Source organism: Manis pentadactyla, chromosome 10 (genome assembly GCF_030020395.1).
Source record: "Manis pentadactyla isolate mManPen7 chromosome 10, mManPen7.hap1, whole genome shotgun sequence".
Taxonomy (NCBI): domain Eukaryota; kingdom Metazoa; phylum Chordata; class Mammalia; order Pholidota; family Manidae; genus Manis; species Manis pentadactyla.
The window spans coordinates 76,397,472-76,419,789 of record NC_080028.1 but is presented as its reverse complement, the minus strand read 5'-3'; the positions used below and the strand labels follow the sequence as shown (position 1 = coordinate 76,419,789).

Genomic DNA, 22,318 nt, shown 5'->3' with positions numbered 1-22,318 from the left:
GAAAGAACCACTGAGGAAAATAATAAAGCCAATAACAATGTCTAGATCAAAGGGTCACTGTGAAGATTAATGGTCCCTTCTAATCATACAGGTCTCAACTCAAATGCACGTAGGACCCAAGAATAAAAGTCACTGTCAAGAGACAAAGAAAAAGTTAATTTTGAAGGCATTATTTGCACCCAGAATCCAACTACACCTGAAGTCTGATCAAGGCCTGCACTTCAGTTATGTGAAACAATAAATTCTCCTTTTGCCAAAGCCAGACATCAGTTTTTCTGTCACAGCAAAGAAGAGTGCCTACCAACACATGGCTACATTGCTCTGATCTCTTCTACTCACCAAGAAAGGACAGAGAAGATCTGACACCTAGGAGTTTTCATTCATGGTCAGAACCAACTTACTATGCCACAATTTCAATCCAATAGATCAAAAGAACCCTTAGCTAAACACCAGGACCAATTCCATTATAACTGGTTGGACCATTAGGATGTTATTTAAAAGTTGATATGACTAATGAGGAAAAAGAACCTTTCCAACTGCAATTTTTACAGCCTAGGCTCCCTTCAAGCAGATATGTCACAGAGCACTTACAGCTGCTTTATTTGATTGTGTGTACATTTTCTGTCATCTTCATGCTTCCAAGGAGGAACCTCCTCTCAGCACTCAGACACCACATGGAAGGTCGTACAGCAAGAGTTCCCGGAAGTCTCTCTGTGCAATAAAATGATCGATCTTCCAGTTAAAACAGGTATTTCTTCTAAACCACATCCTACAAAACTGAAAGACCAGATCTGATCAGAATATGACACCCTCTTGGTGTCAATTACTATTACTGAAACAATTTCTCTTGGTTTCAGTACTGAAGAGCCTGTTAAACAAGTATTCAGGCTTTTTAAGACCATGATAGAAAATGCTCATGTATGTGCATCTTTAGTGAAAACACATTCCCTACAGATTGAAACTTGAGGCCCCAAAGGTTTGGGCTTTGTTTTTTGTTTTGTTTCTCTTTAAAAACAGTTACTTATTTCATAAATGTGCAGTCCTACAGCATAAGGACAAAGGGTACATATAACACATGTAAAGATAAACAGATAATTAAATAAAAAATAGTACTCCATACCTGATGGCTGGCATCATGGTATTACAAGCTTGACAAAGTAAGACGTCTGACAGTTCCAGCCCAGTTCCCATTCATACTGAGCACCACTAATGGCCAGTGGACCCCAGAATAAACTGTACACACACACACACACACACACACACACACACACACACACACACACACACACACACACACACACACACACACACACACAGTCATACTCAATTTTGCATCCGATTACTGGGTGCAGGGGCAGGGTGTGTGTCCATGAAATTACATGCAATTTTTCTGAACTGCATCAGGGTTTTATCTGCACTGCAAAACATTCATTCCCTTCACTCTAAAACCAACTGCAGATATTGAAGCTCCTACAGCTGCTCCTCTGCAGTCTCTCACCTTTTGGGAAGGGCAGGACACACTCTGGATGCAGAATAACTGTTTGTACAGCCCAGCTCTACCCACTCACCAGCACACACTCAATCACCCTGTGCCTCAGTTTTCTCACCTGAAAATTGGGGAAATCAAGGAGACGCTGTGAAGAATAAATGGCTCCTTCATTATTAGATGGGTCTCAGTTCAAATACTGAGATGCACCCCTGCCCAACCAACCTGAAGTGCCATCTCACTCTGAGCACACCAGTTCATTTCTTCACAGCACAAAACTGCTCTCTGAAATTTTTATTTGCTTACTTATTTATTGTCTGCTTACCTTACTACAAGTTAAGCGCCACAGAAGCAGGAATTTTATGTGTCATTTTCATCACTTTGTCCTGTGCAGCTCAGCTGAGTCACATAAGCAAGTGTTTGATAAACATCTACTGAAAGAATAATGGTAACTGGTATTTTCTGAGCACTTTTGTGCAAGGCACTAGTCTATATACTTTCAATGCATTAACTCACGACTCAATAAATGATGAGTCCAACATATGTGCTGCTCCTAGCATATAGTTAGTACTCAATAACCAGTAGCTATTTATACCAACTCTAATTCCATTACCAAATCCTCCACAATAAAGGGAGCTGAGCACTAAGGCAACAGAACTGAATCTCACCTCTCAAGAGCTGGTTCCTAAGGTCCAATTTCCCCTGGACTCCTCTCCTCCCAGCACTCCACTTCCTTCAATCAGAGGAGAAAGTAGGGAATTGTCCCACTGTTTTGATTATTCCCTATCTCATCAGTTCCAGGTAATGTGATACCAATACAGCTTCTCAGCCACAGTATATGGCTCCATCTCTCGACACTCCATAAGCTAAGTTTCACCTCAAACATAGCCAAATCCAAAATCTGAAACTGCAATAGGGAAATGTTCATCCTGTCATGCCTCTTTTTGACCTGTACCTCAAGCCACTGGAAAAATTCACATTAATAGTAGATATCACTCCCACCTCTCCTTTCAGCAAGGGAGAAGGTCCAGGGAGTTTATTCAAGCAATAGCCATGCGGTACTCATGGAAGCTTCAAGGGTTCACCAATCAGGTGAATTCTAGTGATAAACTTTCTGGGGCTGGTCTGAACTGCATCTTCTAACCTCAATGAATAAAAGCATCACATTCAAGGTGTTTGGAGATGCAAAGAGCAAAAGCCAGCAACTTTTTTGAATACTGCATACTGAACAAAAGACTCACAGCTAGTTTGATACTTCTTGAGGTATCTTACCCCACTGTCATATATTTATTAATATTCACTTGATGGCACAGTGGCTTTTAACTCTGAGTACTGAAACATGGACCTTGTCAAAGAGGCTAAGAGAGGTGAGCCACCAAGGTCTTCCATCTCTTTGGAACCACCACAGACAGTGAACTATGTTTCATATTATGGCAAGAAAAGGCAAAGAACTAAAGTCCTCATCAGGGCCTTCAAAGCTAGATGCAGCTGCCAAGAAAGCAAAGGGCAGATTCCACCTCCGCTGGCTGGCAGGCCCACACATTCTGTTTAACCATGTGAAACAGCTAGCTCTTGCTCTCCCGCCCCTGGGGCCCAGTTATGATATTTGGGGTAGCAACACCAGTGACTTTTATAGGAGAGTGTTCTATAAAAATAGAGCTTCCAAGTTTAGGTCTAAAATTGAAAAGAAAAATAGCTAGAATTAGAAGTCTGTTTTAACACAATACATTGAAAATTACAAGTCTAAGCGCTGGTAGCTGGGGATGGGATCACACCACCACATGATTTCTCACTGAGTCATAAAAAATCACACAGGCTTGTCTAACAGTGTATGTCCACCAGTAATAGAGTTAAAGAGGTCCACTTGTGTCAGATGATGGAAAACCAAACTGATGCTGCTTCTGCATTTGTTTCAGCAGTAGCAAGACTGACACAAATGAATCGCAGCAGCAATTCACAAGACAGAAATATTAATAAGCCTTTTTTGAGGCTAGTCAAAGAGAAAATGTTTGAAACCTGAATATGACTCATTTTTCAGAAGTTAAATCACTTTTAACAGGAAAAATCCTCTAAACTATTAATAAATCACTAACTGAAACATTTCTGGATTTCTAACACCCATTCTTGATTAGCATACCTTTGTGTCAAAGCCAAAGCCAAGTGTGGGCATTTAACAGCCAGTTGCTACCCTTTCAATTATGAGGATCGTTCTGGTGGAATGAGCCGAGAACAACAAAAATTAATCTTCAGGTCTAGAGGGATACTGTCATGATAATAAGATAATAAAGACCTCTCCAAAGGGTAGGTCTGGGTACCATAAATTATATAACATCCACTTCTGCCAGGCAGCCAGGATTAACTCCTATTCAGCCTGCGTACTACTCTGTATCACCAATGGGCTTAGCAAAATGGGAGAGTCATTATTCACCACTGCCCAACAATAGGCACAGCTTGTTTCTCACAGCACATCGGTTTACTGACATCAACTACTGCAAGAGAAGTCAACCTAACAGTCTTAAAAACAACTTCAATATATGCTTCTTCCAGGCCAAATTTTTCTTAAAAAATCAGAAGGGAAAATACTTCATTAATCTCTCCCCCAGTAAGTTCTTTTGAATGAATTTTTTAATGTCTGTTATGAGATTGTATTACAATAAACAATTTATCTCTATTATGCATTCAAGGATTGAATGCTTTATACATTCTTACTCCTACGGAACATAAACATTCATGGCTCCCAAGCAGACAGTTAAAAATGACAAGTACATAGGAGAGAAAGGATGCTATTGTTTTAGTGACAGCATCTTAGATTACAAGTTCCAAGAAGGTGGGCAGTGTATGGTAATGTGAAAACGGCTAATAACACCTAGCAAATACTTCCTAAAGAATCAAATGAAAGATAAGTACCTACTATGTACCTGGTGCACTGCACAAATCTACCTACATACATAGTACTAGCCCCTTTTACATAATAACATCCATGAATATTTACCTAAGGTTTAGTATATGTACTAGCCATTGTTTTCAAACATTTTTACACATATCAACTAATCCAACAATCCAACAATAATATCCTATGAGGCAGCTATTAACATCATGATTCTTTGGATGAGAAAATTGAGGCACAGAAAGTAACTTGCCTAAGGGCCCATAGCTAACTAGCGGCAAAAAAAAAAAAAAGATTTTTAATTTAAAGCCATGTTTTACTCTTTCTCAAAATGAAGGAAAATGCTACTCAAATCCACTTTTAAAAAACATGGAAGTTTAAACTGCCTCTTTCAAAAAAGCCTACAACAAGAGTGTTTTTTTGTTTAGTATGCAAAAGTCTTTCAGTCACTACAAAATGAGAGACTGGACTAGACCACTGTCTTTCAAACTTTGCAAACTTCAGTGAGAAATACATTTTACACCTTAAATGCACACATATAAATACATGTATAACTCAAAAGTTTCACAAAGCAGTACTTACCCTTACTTCTAAGATGCAATCTAATTCATGCCAGCTCTTATTTATTAATTTGGTTTTTCATTGGTTATAACCCACTAATGAGATACCAATGCTAAGAAAATCTCAAGATCAGACTTAAAAGTTTCCCTCCAATATCTTCACTGTGCCAGACACAATACTAGGCATTTTATAGTTGTGACAGCAGTTAATACCCACAGCTACCCTGTGAGGTTGGTCCTGCTGATAACCCTACTTTACACATAAGGAAATGAGCTCAGAAATAAAGCAACTTACTCAAGTCCCTACACTGTGGCACAGGCACTAAATTTCTGTGAAGTTTGTGAAATTTCTGTGAACACAAATCTGATTGATCTTATGTCTATTTTCCTATCACACCATAAGGTCCTTAAGAACAAGGTCCACAAAAGACACTCATATTTATTGGGAAGAATAGCTGAAAATATAAACACATTTCTTTTTCCTGAAACACCATGTAATGTATCCAATCCTAGAGTCAGTCCTTAAGAAAAATTCAGACTACATATATTTCACTTTGAATACAATGGTTGAGAGCTCAAATTGGAAGTCAAATTTTTCAAGCTAAAGAGGACTCATTCTGTTAGGAAAGAGTATAAAACCTAAATGTGATTTATTCCCACTAGGATGTTTAAACATTTTAACAGTAAAGTATTAACAAAGGGCCACGTGGTGGACGCTGCTCAGGCTTAAAGTAAAGGTGGAAGAATTGATAAGGGCCTGGCAATACCTGTTTCAGTTGTTTAAACCTACCAATATTAAGACAAATGTAAAGGAAAGCTATAACTAGCTTAGGCGACGTCTGGGAAAGAATGTGAACCCTGTAGTACTCAGCCAATGAGGAACCAGGGGAGGAACTCGCTTACTAGGAGATAAATTATTAGCGCCAAACTCCCCAGGTGTGCCTGCCCACCAGACACCCGATCTTGCAAGACCGTCATTAAAGCCTCGTTCCGCTCTTCTCTTTGTCTCCGTGTCCACTTATTGAATTTGGACCAGTGAGTGTGTTTCTCACAATTTGGGGGCTCGTCCGGGATCCTCTTGCCTGTACGAGGTGAGGGCCCAAGCAGAGTGGGAAGACGCGTCCTGCCTGGCTTTGGGTGGCCCGCTCAGTCTGGGCATCTCACCTTCGCACGGAAGCCGAGGGGAGACCTGAGACTGTTGTGTGGAGACAGCGTGACCGACGCAGGGGAGAAAACACAGGCACCGCGCAACCAGGCAACCTTGTGCACGAGCCAAGGTGGGAAAATTGGGCTATAAGTACTGCCTTGGTGGTTGGCCATTTTTCAGAAGTCGAGTGTGTGTGGCTGAGATGTGTAATCTCGGAGTGTGTGCAAGAAACTTCCATTATGGGGGGTTGAGTACACAGGAATCTCAGACACAGGGACCTCTTGAAAGATGGGAAATACAAATTCTAGGCCTAGGGAAGCAGAGAAAGAGAACCAGATGAGCTCCCTTGGAATTCCCCCCAGATAGCCTGCTGGGGTGAAGGTTACGGTACTGGGGGGACGCCTCCTGTACCGGGTTAAGGACAAACAGAAGATGATCAAATTTTGCTGTTTTGTCTGGATTAAAGTTAGATCAGATGAAAACTGACTTTGCCAGTTTTGAGTTATTTTTTGATGGTAATAAAGCCTCCAGTTCACCTGAGGAATCTGTTGGTTACCAAGGGCACTTCCCCTATTTCCCCTAACACCAGAGAAGGGAAAGCTACGGAAGAGGAAATACAAGAGACCTGACAAGCCCTGGTGTTGGGAGAGCGTTGTGTGTTTTCCTCGGTCCCTTTCCCTGCCTCAGCCGCAGTGGAGAGTTGAGAGGTGGGGACACAGCGGTGAGAAGGAGTGAGAGTTTTGTTTGGAGTTACTCCTGAAGAGAGAAAGTGAGGCCGCCTCAGGAGGGAGGGGCACCCTGGGAGGTTGGAGAGAGAAAGTTTTAAGTTAAAAGGTTGTGCACTTTGAGGGTGCTGGTGGCCTCAGAGAGAGAGGAGTGTCCCAGGAGTTAGAGGTTCCCTCTTTAAGGGTTCTTTAAGAGTGTGGCCGGGACCTGGAGGTGTAGACTTGTTAGGTGGTCTCAGGTATCTTTGATGAGACATTATATTTCTTATCAGTCCTCTTGGTAATTCTACAAAATTAGCTTAACACAAGAAATTTACTGCTTTTAGTCCCCTCCCAGGATGGCAGCTTCCAGGTTTGGGAGCTTATCAGGACGAGCTGCCCTTCTTCCAAGGGGGGCAGAGTTATTGTCTGTTTGCTAAGGAGTAAGTTGAGGGTCTTGTTTCTTGACCTCCTGGGTATTAAAATGCAATCTGTGGAGTGGAATCCTTCCTGCCTTTTGCTATGTTGTTTACAGCTACGCCTGCATGCTAAATTGATTTCCTGAGTTGCAGACTATTTGGGGTCAGAAAGGAAAAAAAAAAATAGCATATAGGTAAAGTTAAAAAAAAAAAAGAAGAGGCTGGTCCTGTATGATTAACATAATAAAGACAGGCAATGCTGAGGTACCCTCTCCTTCATCTGAGGAATATTCAGACATTCCAGGCCAAGTTGCTCCTGTCTTTTTGAGCTTTAATTAATCAACTCTGAGTCTTTTTAGTGGACTTTCCTGGCCTTTTTCTCTTTCCACCCCACTCATATCTCATATCAACAGGCGTTCAGAGGTGGAAAGAAATATGGCTTTAGTGCATTTGCATCTTTCCTCAGGGGTGGAGAGATTCATCTCCATATCAATAGGTAATTACCTGGGCAAGGAGAGCTTATCTGTACCTGAGAGGTGAGGGGGAGAGCCCGTTTTTGGCTGATGAGAGCCTGAAAGAGAGAAACAGCCCCAGACTGCAGCTTGTGAGTAGTAAATAGATTTTAAACTTTATTTCTCCCTTTGACTGATTTCAGTTTTTAGAGGTATTTTGCCCCAAGATTTCCTCTCCCTGGACTTAACAATGTAAGAAGGACTTAGAGTTTCTGCTTGCCTTCTGGAGAGTCCACCAGGAATCCCGAAATGTTTCCATGGAGAGAGGTCCCTCTAGGACAAGGGGAAATTTGTTAATGCTCCCCTCACAGGTACTAAGGTGAGAAATTTTAAGCATTGCTAGAAGATCCCTTTGGCCTAGTGTACCAACTAGATCAATTCCTAGGACCTAATATATATACTTAGGTCGAACTGATGTCCATCATGAATATCCCATTCCCTGGTGGTGAGAGGGGGGTGATCAGGAGAGCTGCTGTGTCCATTTGGGAACAAAACACCCACCGGGCCACGGTGTCCAGTCAGCGGAACAAAAGTTCCCAAATGTAGATCCTAGATGAGATAATAATAATAATCTAGGGGATAGAATTAAAATGCAAGATCTTCAAGGGCTAATTATAAAGGGAATTAAGGAATTGGCCCCAAGATCTCAAAATGTTTCTAAAGTATTTGAAGTCCAATGGGAAAAAGAAACCCCAACTGCATTTTCATAGAGACTCAGGGACCAGATGAGAAAATATTCAGAACTTGACCAAGAAGCTCAGGACAAGATCTTTTAAAAGTCAATTTTGTAACCAAAAGTTGGCCAGATATTGCTAAGAAATTACAGAATTTCGATGGATAGAATGAGAAACCTATAGAAGAATTACTAAGAGAAGCTCAAAAGTGTTTGTTAGAAGAGAGGCTAGAAGCTTGTACTTCAAATTGATAGAGGGAGAGCCAGACCCTCTCCAATGGACCCCAGGAGAACTGCAAATTCTAGAGGAATTGAAAGCAATCCTCAGTCACCACCCCAGTCCTGGCATTCCCATCATTAGAGAAGCCGTTTCACTAGTTTGTTACTGTTGAACAAGGTTCTCTGTAGGGTTTTGACCCAAGCCTGGGGAGGAAAGAAACAACCAGTGGCCTTTATGTCTAAACTATTGGACCCTGTCCCTTGAGGATGGACTGAATGCGTTCAGGCCATCGCAGCCATGGCCTCACTAGTGGAAGAGAGCAGGAAATTAACTCAGAAGAACCCTCATAGTCAGTACCCCTCACCAGGTTCGGGTCACGCTTACTTAATCAGTGGGCTGGGCACTGGCTAATAGATTCTCATATTTTAAAATATGAAGCAAGTTTACTTGAAAAAGATAGAATATGTGCTGGCCATGTCTTGTAACTTATCTTCTCTCGAGCTGAAAGGACTCCTCACCCAGACTCCCCCGCTTGAGTTCTTCGCTCACTGCTTCCAGCCTAGAGACCTGGTGTTAGTAAAATCCTGGAAAGAAGATTGACTGCAGCCAACTGGGAAGGCCCCTACCAAGTGCTCCTGATCACTAGAGACGCAGTGAGGACGGCTAAAAAGGGTTGGACTCATTACACCAGAGTAAAGAAACTGACTGGGGGATCTGAGGACAAAACAGAATTGGCAAGTGTCCCAGGTGGCGAACCAACCCTTAAGGCTGAAACTAAAAAGAACCTAAAAATGTTAATTTTTATCGTTCTAACTCTGTATTTCACAGGCAAGTTGCAGGAAGCCCTAGAATGGGAAGGAACTCCTGGTTATCCTGTCAAACTAGGATTCGATATTACTAAAACACCAAGCCCCAAACCATTAGGTTTGATGCTTGTCAGGTTCTCTATTGTGGTGACCTAAATAACCAAAGACAGCTTTCTGGAGATAATAAGTATTTCTGTCCTGAATAGACAAATCTTAATAGAATAAAAAAAGGCAAGTAGGCCCCATGTCCAAGGTGGAGCAGTGTTTGGTGGACTACCCAGTTTCAAGGGTGGACAGCCCCTCATGCAGTAGAAAAATCTTTAAAAAGAAAGCTCCACTTAGCTAAAGGAATTCCTCCACACAATTGCCAAGATAGACAGTGTAACCCCTTTTATTAACTATACATAAACCTCAAGATAGATTCAGTGCAGATGTCATTAGAGTAGATTCTATGAGAAGGTTTAGTCTTAATTTAATCAAAGGCAAGACTTCACCCATAGTGGCCACCCCCAATCCTGAGAGAAATATTGAGCCAGAGCTTCCCCAAAATGACCCTAGACTAGTTACTGTAACAGAGATAAAATATCTAAAACAGACTCTTGAAATAGAGACAAGTTATAGAGACACCAATGCCTGGCTAGAGTGAGTTAAGTTTTCAGTACTCGCTTTGAATAAAAGCGATTGTTACGTATGTGCTGCTGGATGGCCGCAGGCGCAGGTGGTCCAGTTCCCTCTCTGCTGGGACACAGACCCCACTGAGATGAACTGCATGTTGGCCCTGTACCAGGACAAGGACACTTGGGGAAATGAGACTTGCAAGGGCTTGTCTTTACTTTTTCATGCCCTAAAGAAGTCAGACCCAAGGGCAATCCCCTCTTTTTCCATAGAGAAGATGAATCACTCCTCATGCCTCTCTAGGCAAGGGGAAGGTTTCACAACTCCTGTGGAGAACATACTGACTTGTACCCATGTCCTAAATGTTTCTAAAGAGAGCAACTTCTCGAAATTACACATCCCCCGAGTGTATGTTTGGTGGTACTGTGGAAAGAGAAGCTTGCGCTACTTGTTGCCACCCACCTGGACTAGGACTTGTGCTTTAGTCCAATTGGCCATTCCATTTACCCTGGCATTTCTCTCCACACCCAATGAAAAAATATTCGTAGAAGTCAAATGTATACATTGACTCAATAAGAGTCCCTAATGAATTTAAAGCTATAAATTAAATAGCTGCAAGATTTGAGTCAGCATTATTTTAGTGGTCCACCAGCAACAAAAACGTAGATTAGATCATTAACTATACCAGGGATGGTCTTCAAAAAGTAGCTAGTCAACTAGTTACTACCAGCAAGATGGCCTGAGAAAACAGAGTAGCATGTTGGCAGAAAAAGAAGTCTGGTGTGTGTTAAGAAGAAAATATTGTACTTTTATCCCAAATAATACTGCCCCTGATGGTACTATTACTAAAACCCTACAGAGACTCACCACTTTAGCTAATGAATTAGCTGAAAACTCTGACATCAGTGACCCTTTTACAGACTAGTTGGAAAGATAGTTTAAAAAAAATAGGAAAGTACAGTTGCCTCCGTTTTAACATCCCTTGTTATAGTTGCGAGAGTTTTAACTGCTGTAGATTCTGTATCATCCCTTGTGTGAGAGGCTTGACTCAAAAGCTTATAGAAGCAGCCATAAACAAGATTAGAGAAATTTGAGAGAAGACCAAGCATAAATTAAAATACATTACTGGGAATAAAATCAGAAATTCTTAAATAAAAAGAGGGGGGAACTGTTAAGAAAGAGTATAAAACCTAAGTGTGGTTCATTCCCACTAGGATGTTTAAACATTTTAACAGTGAAGTATTACCAAAGGGCCACGTGGTGGAAGCTGCTCAGGCTGAGAGTGAAGGTGGGAGAATTGATAAGGGCCTGGCAATACCTGTTTCAGTTGTTTAAACCTACCAATAATATTAAGACAAATGTAAAGGAAAGCTATAACTAGCTTAGGCGACGTCTGGGAAAGAATGTGAACCCTGTAGTACTCAGCCAATGAGGAACCAGGGGAGGAACTCGCTTACTAGGAGAGAAATTATTAGCGCCAAACTCCCCAGCTGTGCCTGCCCACCAAACACCCGATCTTGCAAGACCGTCATTAAAGCCTCGCTCCGCTCTTCTCTTTGTCTCCGTGTCCACTTACTGAATTTGGACCAGTGAGTGTGTTTCTCACAATTCTGAGTTTTAGAATTTCTCCATAAATGATCCACATTCTGTCTGAAACAGCTGGTTCCTTGCTTATATATGCCTCACTTGAAAACTACATAGTCTGGTTCTTAGAAAATATCTTATCATGGAAACCTAGAGTACTGTTAAAAGTGTTTTGTTTGTAAGTTTTGTTCTCTTAAGTTGCGATTGTAATCAAAAGCTCTTTAGCTTAAGCAGGCTGAGTCAGAAGTACTAAATGTTGAACTTCAGAACTTGGATGTTGAGTGAGTCAATTTAAGCATTGTATGCAAACAGTAAAGCTACAAATCAGAAAGAGGTGGAGCTTAGGCCAAACTTTATTAAAGGGAAGGAAATAACTGTTCCTTCCAAAAGGAGAAAAGGCAATTGGAAAATTTTTCACCTATTGCAGAACTTAATATCTTTCTGCTAGGCCAAGGAACAGTTGTGAGCTGGGAACTTGGAAAAGCAAATGTTCTGATAAACTAAGTAATTCTGGTTCTTTGACTAGGAAGGTTCAAAGTCAAAACTTAAGGAAAGTCTTTGATTACACACTTTCATTTTTTTACTTACAGTTACTATGAAAGTTCAAGTTTCCAACATCCTGCAAGGGCTTTATTTTAGAAGTGAAAAGACTCCATATGAATTAAAAACTTAAGTCTACCATGAGAAGACCGGAGTGAGTGGTGCTAGAAACATGTTAGAATGGCTTGAAAAGGTTTTGAACTCTACCACTATGTTTGTACATCATTCAGTCTGACTCTAAACTGCATTTAATCTTTGTAAATGTGTGGTCTTGAATGCTTATACTTCTATGGATATTATACTATCATGGAGATAATTATTTGTGTCATTGGGAAAGAACAGTCTTTCATGTGGTTCTCATCTTTAAAAGCCCAACTACTCAGACGCCCACAAGAGGTCTTAACCAAGACTCATTGGTCCAATGGCAATTTCCCAAGAAAGAAATAAACAACCTCACTCTAGCTTTGCAAATCCTAGGCTATCGACTAAAGGCAAATGTCACAACCCCTGCACATCCCCTTTAAGAATTTTTCCAGACTCAAAGAGAGGGGATGCAAACTCAACAGTCCAAGCAGGTTTATTGCTGAACCTGAGAGGGACCCCTCTGTCCTGGCCAGCAGAACAAAGGAAAGAGTTTCTAACAGGTCAAGAGGCTTTTTATGGCCAGGGTTTTGGCGGGCTCTTTGAGAGGAGGGATCAGGGAAATGGTGGGCTTGTGGCTTGCTGGCATGTCCTCTGGACAATTTTCCATCTCTGAATTTTAGGCCAGCTTTGGAAACAGGCTGGAAGTGTCCATTAGAGTCACTCCTATACTTCCAGACACCCACAGCAGTATTTTCAAGTGATATAGATAACCCATGTCTACTATGTGCCTACCAGTGTTTTATACACTGTCCTATACATCCCCCTGTAAAAGGAGGTAAAATTATATATAGTTCCTGGCCCCTTGGGAGTTGCCAGTCCAGGTGAGCTTAGCTGTGTATGCATGTAGCTAATAATAGCTCAAGTTATTAAACATTTATTTATACACCAGGCACTGTGCCAAGTCCTTTACATGCTCTGTCTTATTGAATCCTCACAACTATTTATTGTGATCATCCTTACTTTATACATGATGGACATGAGGCTGAGAGATATTAAGCGGCTCATCCAAGGTCAAGTGGCAAATAGGTGGTAAAGTTCAGGCTGAAACCCAGGCTGACTCTGGGCTATACTGAGATCTTTTTAAAGTTACACTGGAAGGAAAGATGAATTCTTTACATCTGATTTCTTATTAAGTGAGCTCGTTTCTTGCATTAGGGAGGTCTAGAGCTAGTGTACTTGTGAGGCCCAAGAATATATAACACATTCTGGGAATACCATTTCATACTGATTGAGGAAGGAGTTTGCTCCTTTGTAATCTGAAGCTATTCTTAACAAAAATACTCCATCAAATTAACAAAAAATGCATATTGTTACTTACATAAATCAACTTTAGGTAGTCTTATTCCATTACTACTTATGGGATGCAAAACTGGAATATTAATGTGTAATAAAATATATTTGTTTGGTCTTTGTACATGTTTCCGGCAAGAACTCCTAAAACCCTTGGAATTTCCTTACTGATAGTACCCTTTGTTATTCATAAAGAGTCTGTTGGCCAAAACCAGAGTTTGTGTTTATGTTATTTAAGGAGGTGACTCAGGGTGGGCCCTAGGATAGTTTTAAGAGAGGGGGATGGCCACACTAGAAAGACCAGGCACATGATTAAAAGACTACATTCAGCCTCTCCTCCAGACCACAGGAGAGGGAAGTTTAATCACCTATAGGCTGTGTGTCCCCATCCTAGAGGCTCTGTGTCCCCAATTCGTATCTTGCCCTATGCATCTCTTCCATTTAGCTGTCCCTAAGTGGTACCTTTTATAATGAAACTGCAATCCTAATATATCATACTTTCCTTAGTTCTGTGAACCCTACGTTCTTGCAAACTATTAAACCTGGGGAAGGGTGGTCATGGGAACCCCTGAATGTGTAGTTTGCCAGGCAGAAGGGCACATAACTTAGAACTATCTGATACCTGTTGCTGGTATCTGAAGTGAGGCAATTTTGTGAGACTGAGGAATTAACTTGGGGGATCTGCACTAACACCAGGCAGCTCGTGTCAGAATTGGACACTCAGTTGGTGTCAGAATTGTTGGTGGAATGGCATAAGTAATAACCTCAGAAAAAGAGGTCCACATTAAAACCAACTTAATTGATGCTTTAGAAGCCACGTCCCTCTTTGATTTAATCAATAAATCTACAGCTGTCACCAATTCAGTGCACTGCTTGCCATTTTCAACACTAGTAGGAAATCTAGCCTATAAACAGGTCCACAAGTACCTGGCAGAATACAATTTCTTTAAAAAAGAAGAAAGACTAAAGAACTAATTTGACCTGTAAAGAGAACATGGGATGTTGTAGAAATGTGGAGTCAAAAATATTTTTTAATTGTGATTTATTTCACATTTATTATAGTCCCCATGAGGGAATCATGAATTAGCTCAATAGTTTACATGTAACTGTTCCCTTTAAATAGTAGACACTGTTAAAAAACAACTGCCATCACCTAGTATTCGTTTCATTGTGTACTTAAACCCAAACCCTAATGCACCCAGGGACATTACATTCCCTCTTGTTTACCAACTTCTGATTTGTCAAAAATAAAAGTCAAAAGAGACAGAGGTCTATACTCAAGAAAGGCCAATACTCAGCAAGCAGTCAATCATAACCAACTAGTCAGTCTTGAAGACCAATCTAGTCAAACCAGCCACTGTGTCCCTGAATTCATCCCTCCCCTGTCATGGGAGACAGCACTTGTGTTCAGGGCCACTTGATTACCCAACTCCACAGGCCACCATCCCCTCCTTGTGAATGATGTTCCCTGGAGTTGGGCAATCTTGTGGGCCTGCTCCTTCCCTACCCACTCTTCCCCCAGCAAGTGCAATTGCTAGCATTTTCCACCCTATCCCAGCTGGACCTCTGACGGGCATTTCTTTTCACCCTATCTATAACCAGTCCTTATTACCACCACCATCAGCCCTCCCCACAGCCTGCTCCTCTACATATCCTCCTTCCCCTTAACTGAACCCACCTTTGTAAATGCATTTAGAAATATTTTTAGACTTTTCTCTTTCATAAAATGTTAGCAAATCTCCAAGCAAAATTCTCTTTACCATAGACATCAGCTATAACCAATTGTTTTGAGTACTGGACAAGTGACTAACTTATTTCAAAGAAAAACTAACTTACTAGGAGAAAAAGAACCACGGAAACATTCTTTAAAATGGGCACATAGCATTCACTATATCTTTCTTCATTCTTGAATTTCTCTCGCTTTAAAAAAAAAATGTCACAACCTGAAAAAAAAGCCTCATCTGAGGACCTGGGACGTCCAACTTGTCCACAGTCTAGTCACGTAGGACCCACATTGCACCCTCACTGCCTTCCCATTCTGCTTAAAGAGCAACCACTAGGTAGTCATCAAGAAGACATAAAGCAAGTATCTAACTGAGAACAAATTTGCTTCACAAATAAAATTAAAATTAAAAAAAGAGTATGTGGCCATGGTAGTTATATCCACAACTTTTCTGTCAGTGGGTGCAGCTGGGTTTTCCTGTTCAGATTCCAGGGCAGGTCACCAGGAAAGGAAGTATTCAGTTCAGCATTTTGCACAAGTATTCTCTACAGCATGCTCACTAATTTATCTAAAGAACTGAGATGGTACCATTTTGCACAAGTATTCTCTACAGCATGCTCACTAATTTATCTAAAGAACTGAGATGGTACAAGTCTCAACTCCTGTTCGAAAGTACCATCAGCACCTTCAGAAATATTCTGAGAAAAAAGGGACAGGTATTTACTAGTGCTATTACCCATTAATAACTCCACATATGCTCCAAAGCTGATTATAAGGAGGCTTCTCTGAAAGAAGAGTATGTGACAAAATGTTTGGGTGAAGAACCAGGAACACAAAAGACTAAACACCAAGGATTCAATTAAACTCAACCTCTACTTAGTACCTACAATGACACATTTGAGGCAGTGTAAATGAGAAAACAAAATTAATACAGAGAAAGCCTGATTCTAGCCCTGTAGCTGCCAGTACCATGTTCTGTGACTTTAAGTAAAACTATTATCATTTCTAGATTTCCATTTACTAAGTCACTGCTTTTCAACCTGTTTTCAGCCTCAAGATATTTTATTTGACTGAAATCTTACAGGGAAACTCAATACAGTAGCATAGTAAAATAATTTTGTATGGTGAAACACAGTAGGGAGGAATGGAAGGAAGACAGCAAAACCCCCTCACCCCTACCATACACATACTCCAGCAGTGACCCCTGAGAGGGCTCTGCATAGCCTGTTTGAAAAACATCACACCAGATATTCTAAGGTTCTTTGTGGGTTTTTTACCTGCTTCTGTCTAAACTGGAGGAACAGGAACTAACTGCATTCAATATAGTAAATGTCATGACTTGAGTCTTGTTCAAAATGAAAATTACAGGTCACACACCAACCTACTTTGGGCAAACACTGCAAAGTCTAAACCCTTCATCAACCAAGAAGAACTAAAAATTATAACCAAACTACTGTCTCAATAGGGTGGAAGCAATGTATTAATAAAACAAGGAGGCAAGTCTTTCTGATACACTGACCCCTGGCTGACAGGCAGAGATTGGAGCAGAGGCTACAAAAGACACTAAACACTCACCAAAGATGAGAAGTCCTACACTACTCAGTGTTGCTACCCAGGATCCTCGGTCAGCTGTCCTATCTGGTCTGGATCTACAGGCCTCAGTGATACTTATTTCCAGTCTTCAGGTCATGAGGCTGCGCCCTCCAGCAGAGCAGGACAGAACAGGAATGTGGGTGATGCTTCCCAATGCTATGCCACCTAAGCTTCCATGCTGCAATTCTTCCCGAAACCCAACCCACAGCATATCTCAGAGGACACTCCTGAGTAAAGTCAAGCCCTTGGGAAGTCAGGCGGAGTCATCAGCAAGACACCTACCTTTCCTTGTAACCAGGCTGGTATCAGGGTACTGGCCACAGGTGGCTTGCTTTGCCACAAGGGCTAATCACCACCCCAACACTACTACCTTACTAAGCTTCCCTATTCTGATGTATGGTATTGAAATTAAGTTTCATTTGCACATATTTGAAAGATGACTTGGCATTTTCCCCCTCCCATTTTCTCCTTTCTGCATATCACAACTTGAAAAAATGAGAGTTTGAGCCACTTCTAACCTTTTCTCTCATTTTTCCACTAAATTAGTATGTGGAATTCTAGTCTGTAATCATTCACTGATTAAATGGTCAGGTGCCGTGGTGATCTCTTTGTTCCCCCTAAAGAAACAGGATCTTCCATCACCTAGAAAAACAGACAAGAACTAGTGAAACTAGATTTGAAAGACACTAACTCAATTAAATACCTTGGTCCACTGTGCAAAGACCTTCAGAACACTCCCAACATTAAAGGAGAATTGATTCTGGTTCACTAGTACCAACATCTGTAAATAGACACAAAGTGGTAACTGAAAATTATCAAGAGCCGGGGAAACAGGAGTTACCACACAATTACCATTGTTTCAATCTAAGTTTTCATGTCTTCACCTCCAAACAAATGGCAGCCAGTGTACAATCAACTCTCTTTACTGCAGCAGAGGTATCAAAACAGTAGCAAAATCAAATTAAGTCATCAGATGCAATACAAAATACCCACAACTCCAATGGTAAGAAGAACCAACTGACCTTCCAGGTTGCCCACCTTCCAAAAAGCCCCCAAAGTTTAAGAAACAAATCCACTGGTGCCCTCAATTAAAAGGCCTGTTCAGGCCCAAGAATCCCAATGCATTTAGATTTGCAGATTCTTTCCCCAAACACAGTTAGTGGCCAACGTAGGAGTCAATGACTTCTCCCTGTGTTCAAGTCCCCTCCTACCCATCCACCCCCTTTCAGAAATTAGAAGAGAGCCACCAGTCTCCAAACTGGCTGATAAAATTTCAGCCTACAGGATATCTTCATACTTGAGTTATAATAAACCACTGAAATGAAGATAAATAGGGGACAGATTAATAAACCATTGGCTAACGCATTGGAAGCCCAGGATTAGGATGCAAAGCCCAAAATACTTTAACCAAGGCCAAAGACAAATACTCATATATCACTATCAATTCTCCATTCCTTTGAGTTACTCTGCAGTATGGAAAGTGGGATCTATTATTGGTTGTCTGGTCCTGGCTGTTCACTTTGGTCACTTGATTGCTAATTAAAAACTTTTCACTTACATTCAAGTTGGAATTCAGAAATTCGGTACAAGGTTCTACTCTATCCTCTTCATTACCCCCAGGACTGCCCAGGAAATGCCATTCAGGTTAGTTCTGACAATCCATCAACCATACTACTAAAGTACTAAAACCTACAACAGGTGACAAGTCCTCAATTTCCAACTCATTTTTCCCAAACACTAAAAGGATTTATTTAGCATTTCCAATACTGACTTTACTACAAATAGCCCAAGCAACATTGAAGTCTCCCAACTGCCTGGCTCAAAGGGCCAATTCACTCAAAGAACACACTAGTCACTGTTGCGGGATTCAAAAGAAGAAAACAACATATTCTTTCTGTTTCAGTCCACCATGACATGGTTCAAGAGGGCCAAATTGTGGAGTCCTGACTGGGCCTCATAAGTGGACAATATGGTCAAGGTGAGGCTGAAAAGCAGCTGACTACTGTACTGAAGATGAGTAGCCCCAACAGAAGGCAAAAAAGTAGGTTACATCCTTTGGTTACTGCTAGCCCAAAGATGCTGACATAGTGGGACTGGGCCCACAATGGTCATTTATCTAATGTAATCCCACTGAGTGAACTTTTAGCACCAACCTACACCTCAGCTGAGTGTTATCAGTCATCAGGTGGACCAGACAAGAGTGAAAATATATTGCAACATAAAACCTGCCTCCCTACAAAAAACATCAAACTTGAATCCCAATGGTCATCTTTGCAGATCAACAGGGGCATACCATTATCACTTGCGCAACCTTCAACCCTAAATTCATGCACAGCTGAAAACAAAAGAGGACTCATGTACTAGAACATGTTCAGGATACTCATTATGCAATTTTAAATAGCAGCATGGAAGGTAAAATCCTGTAAGGAAAAAGGCATGGTCTCAGTTGAACATCCTGCTGAATTCTGAACTAGCTTGAGATTTATCTGCCAGAAAAGACCCAGGTGACCACAGTGGCCTCCTCTCCCACTCAACAGAGTAACTTTTTTCTATTACAATAGTCTAACAGTACTTGCAAAATACTAAGTGATACAACTCTAGAGAAGGCAACAGAATTAATCAAAAAGAGGCATCACTTTCTATTTCCTTCTTTTTGCTCTTACTTTGCCTACTTATTATTCTGAGCCTGGCCTCCACCTTTCTGACCTAGACTCTTGATTCTCCCATTCGCTCACTAGGCTCTGGCTCTTACTGCCTCCCCTCCCTGCATGCTCCTTGACCCCCCCTCCCACCCTAACCTTCCTACCCTTCTCCACCACACCCCTTTCTTCCCAGGCCCTGGAATTTGCCAAAGTCACCCTAGCCAGTTTCTGCACTAGCTAGTCCCTGAACCAGGAAGGATCCTCCCCTATCTTTGCCTGGCGGGGTCCTTTTTATTTAAATCTCATCTTAAGTGTCACCTCTTCAAAAAGGTCCTTCTTCAAGACTGCACCCTGATCAGACACTTTCTATCACATCACTCTTATTTTCTTCGGCACTCATCAAAATCTTATTGGGCTTATTTATTATCTGTCCCCACTCCCCAACTCCAATGTAAGCTCCATGAGAGTGTGGACCTTACTGCTGTGTTCACCTTTGTACACCCAGTGCCTGGAACACTGGCCAGTACTTAATACCCAGCCAATAAAATGCCTTGTTGAACGGATTAATTTTGCACTTTATTCAATGGTTCTCAATCAATTAAAGTGAGAACAAGTCACTGTTTTCTTTTATTGCATTTCTGTGAAACATCTAAACATGGTGTTACTTGTATAATCAAAGCATTAAATATTCTGTTTCATCAGGCCTGAAAGCCCTGATGAGTAGGATGGGACCTGTTATAATTTTTCTAGCAATATGCATACTAACTCAGTTACAAAGAATCAGGATTCATGAACACTTTCTAATCAATGGATCCCTGAAATTTATGTACTCTCTCTTAACGTTCTTCAAAAACACAGTTCCACATTCAACAAAGGATTTCCAAAGAAAATATCAACACCAAATAGGAATTATTACACTTCAGTATGAAATCCCTAAGATAGGATAAAGGAGCAAAAGCAACTTGGTGATTTTTAACCAACAGAATATCAACAAAGAGATCTTCTTTCCAATCATTCTTTGTTTTCTTCAAATAATTTTTTCACATCTGCTATTGTTTTGTATTCTTCTTTAAAACAAAACTAAAGGGATCACATTTTCTAATTTAAGACCACCTATACACAAAGAATCAACCAAATAAAGTCAGCACAAGCTGACTGTGTCACTGAAGACTTATGTGCCAGACACAAATGGAGAAAAAGATAGAAGAGCTATTGTCCAATCATAGAAACAAGAAAGTAGTGTGGGGTTTTCTGTTCTCTGAAGTGCATCATAAAGTGTGGGTGGAGAGAAACACAGAAATCCAGAATTAGCTTAACATCAAATCATTTTGGAAAGAGTTGACAACATGCAAATTCCTCACACATAAAGTATGTCGAACAAGAGGCTTTGATTCCTGGGCTATGATGCCATTTAGGAATCCTTGCAAGGGCTTTGGAATGCCAGTATTCACAGGAGAAAATGCTCACCTTGACTGGGAGCTCCCAGGTATTCAGAGGTACTCCAAAAGTGACACAGCCTCTAACTGAAGTATTATAAAGCTTGCTGCTGAACGGGATAGAGGCTGAACACCAAATTCAAAAGTAGTAACCAAGGTACCAAGTGCCATAAAGAAAACACACACACACAACCACGATCAACACCTAGCCACAATGAATTAAAGTGGAAAAGAGGGACGTTTGTGGGGGAGGATGAGGGGTGAGGGGGAATGGAAAAAAGCGATACATTTGCCAACCCGTCCCACTTCCTATACAGGACACAGGCAAACCCTCCAGCTCCATTACCTCAGGCACAGATGGCTGGCTATCCTTTACAGCAAAGGTGCATACAAAGGCCTTCAGGTCTGAGCCCCTTAATTCCAGGGCTGTTAATGATTAAAGAGAAGGACGGGGGTAGGGAGGGACATGAGGGCGGAGGAAACTAGAGATTCACCCACCACCTCCCGCTTAGGCTCCTACCTCACAGGGCTTACCCGGGACAGAGGACCAGAGTCTGCACCCCCTCCAGGGCAGCTCTGGGGACCTGGTCCCCACGCTCTGGGCTGAGGGGTACCGGCGGCGGGGAGGCAGGGACAGTAGGTAAGTTTTCTGAGCCCTGCAGCTGACACGCCACAGGCTCCCCACACAGCCTCTTCTTCCAGGGGGACCAGTCCAGACAAGGCGCTGGTTTCCACTCCTCCCCTTCCACCCCCTCTTTCTCGAAGGCACCCAACACCCGCCCGCCCCTTCATCTCTCAAAGCTCCCCCCTTTTCCTCACCCCCCTCAAACTCACAGCTGCTCCAGAGGTTCCTCCAGTCAAACCCTTTCTGGAAACGACGGCGGCCCGGCGGGTCCAAACCACCTACCATCCCCGCTCGCGTTTCCAAGCTCCCTACCCCCGCCGCCGCCGCCGCCGCCGCCGCCGCCGCCGCCGCCGCCGCCGCCGCCGCCGCCGCCGCCTCTTCTTCCACCACTGCCGCCACCGCCTCTTCATCTGCGGCCCACCGGCGGCTGCCGCCCCGAAGCCCCGCCCCCTCCATAGCCTCCTGCATCATCACTTCCGGTAACCCCGCAGGTCTCCCGCTCTAGGGGTAGAATTAGAGAGGGACGAGGAGGGAACGGGCGAAAAATTGCGTCACGACGTACGCAAAGACGTACGGAGGCCGTCGCCAAGTAAGGGCAAAGACCTAGCAACGGGGAGGGAGGGCTAAGAGGAGCTGAACTGGACCATTTTTTGACTTGAATAGGGGAGAAAAGATAGCGAAAGGGGTAAAGAGAAAAGAGGGAAAGGATGAA

The 22,318-nt window shown here is 42.0% G+C and overlaps 1 protein-coding gene across 6 annotated transcripts in view; it reads right to left on the bottom strand.

The window, feature by feature from the left end:
• DCUN1D3 (defective in cullin neddylation 1 domain containing 3) overlaps nucleotides 1-21,978 on the bottom strand; it is a 38,902-nt gene extending 16,924 nt beyond the window's left edge. The window contains exon 1 of one of the 6 annotated variants that reach the window (XM_057487007.1): nucleotides 21,816-21,978. The gene's annotated coding sequence lies outside the window, so the exon portion shown is untranslated. Of the gene's footprint in view, nucleotides 1-591; nucleotides 1,206-16,885; nucleotides 17,399-17,421; nucleotides 19,626-21,515; nucleotides 21,739-21,815 lie in introns of those variants that run through there. The other 5 variants (XM_057487010.1, XM_036899379.2, XM_036899381.2 and 2 more) reach the window with 5 other exon arrangements.
• Between the last annotated feature and the right edge of the window lie 340 nt (nucleotides 21,979-22,318).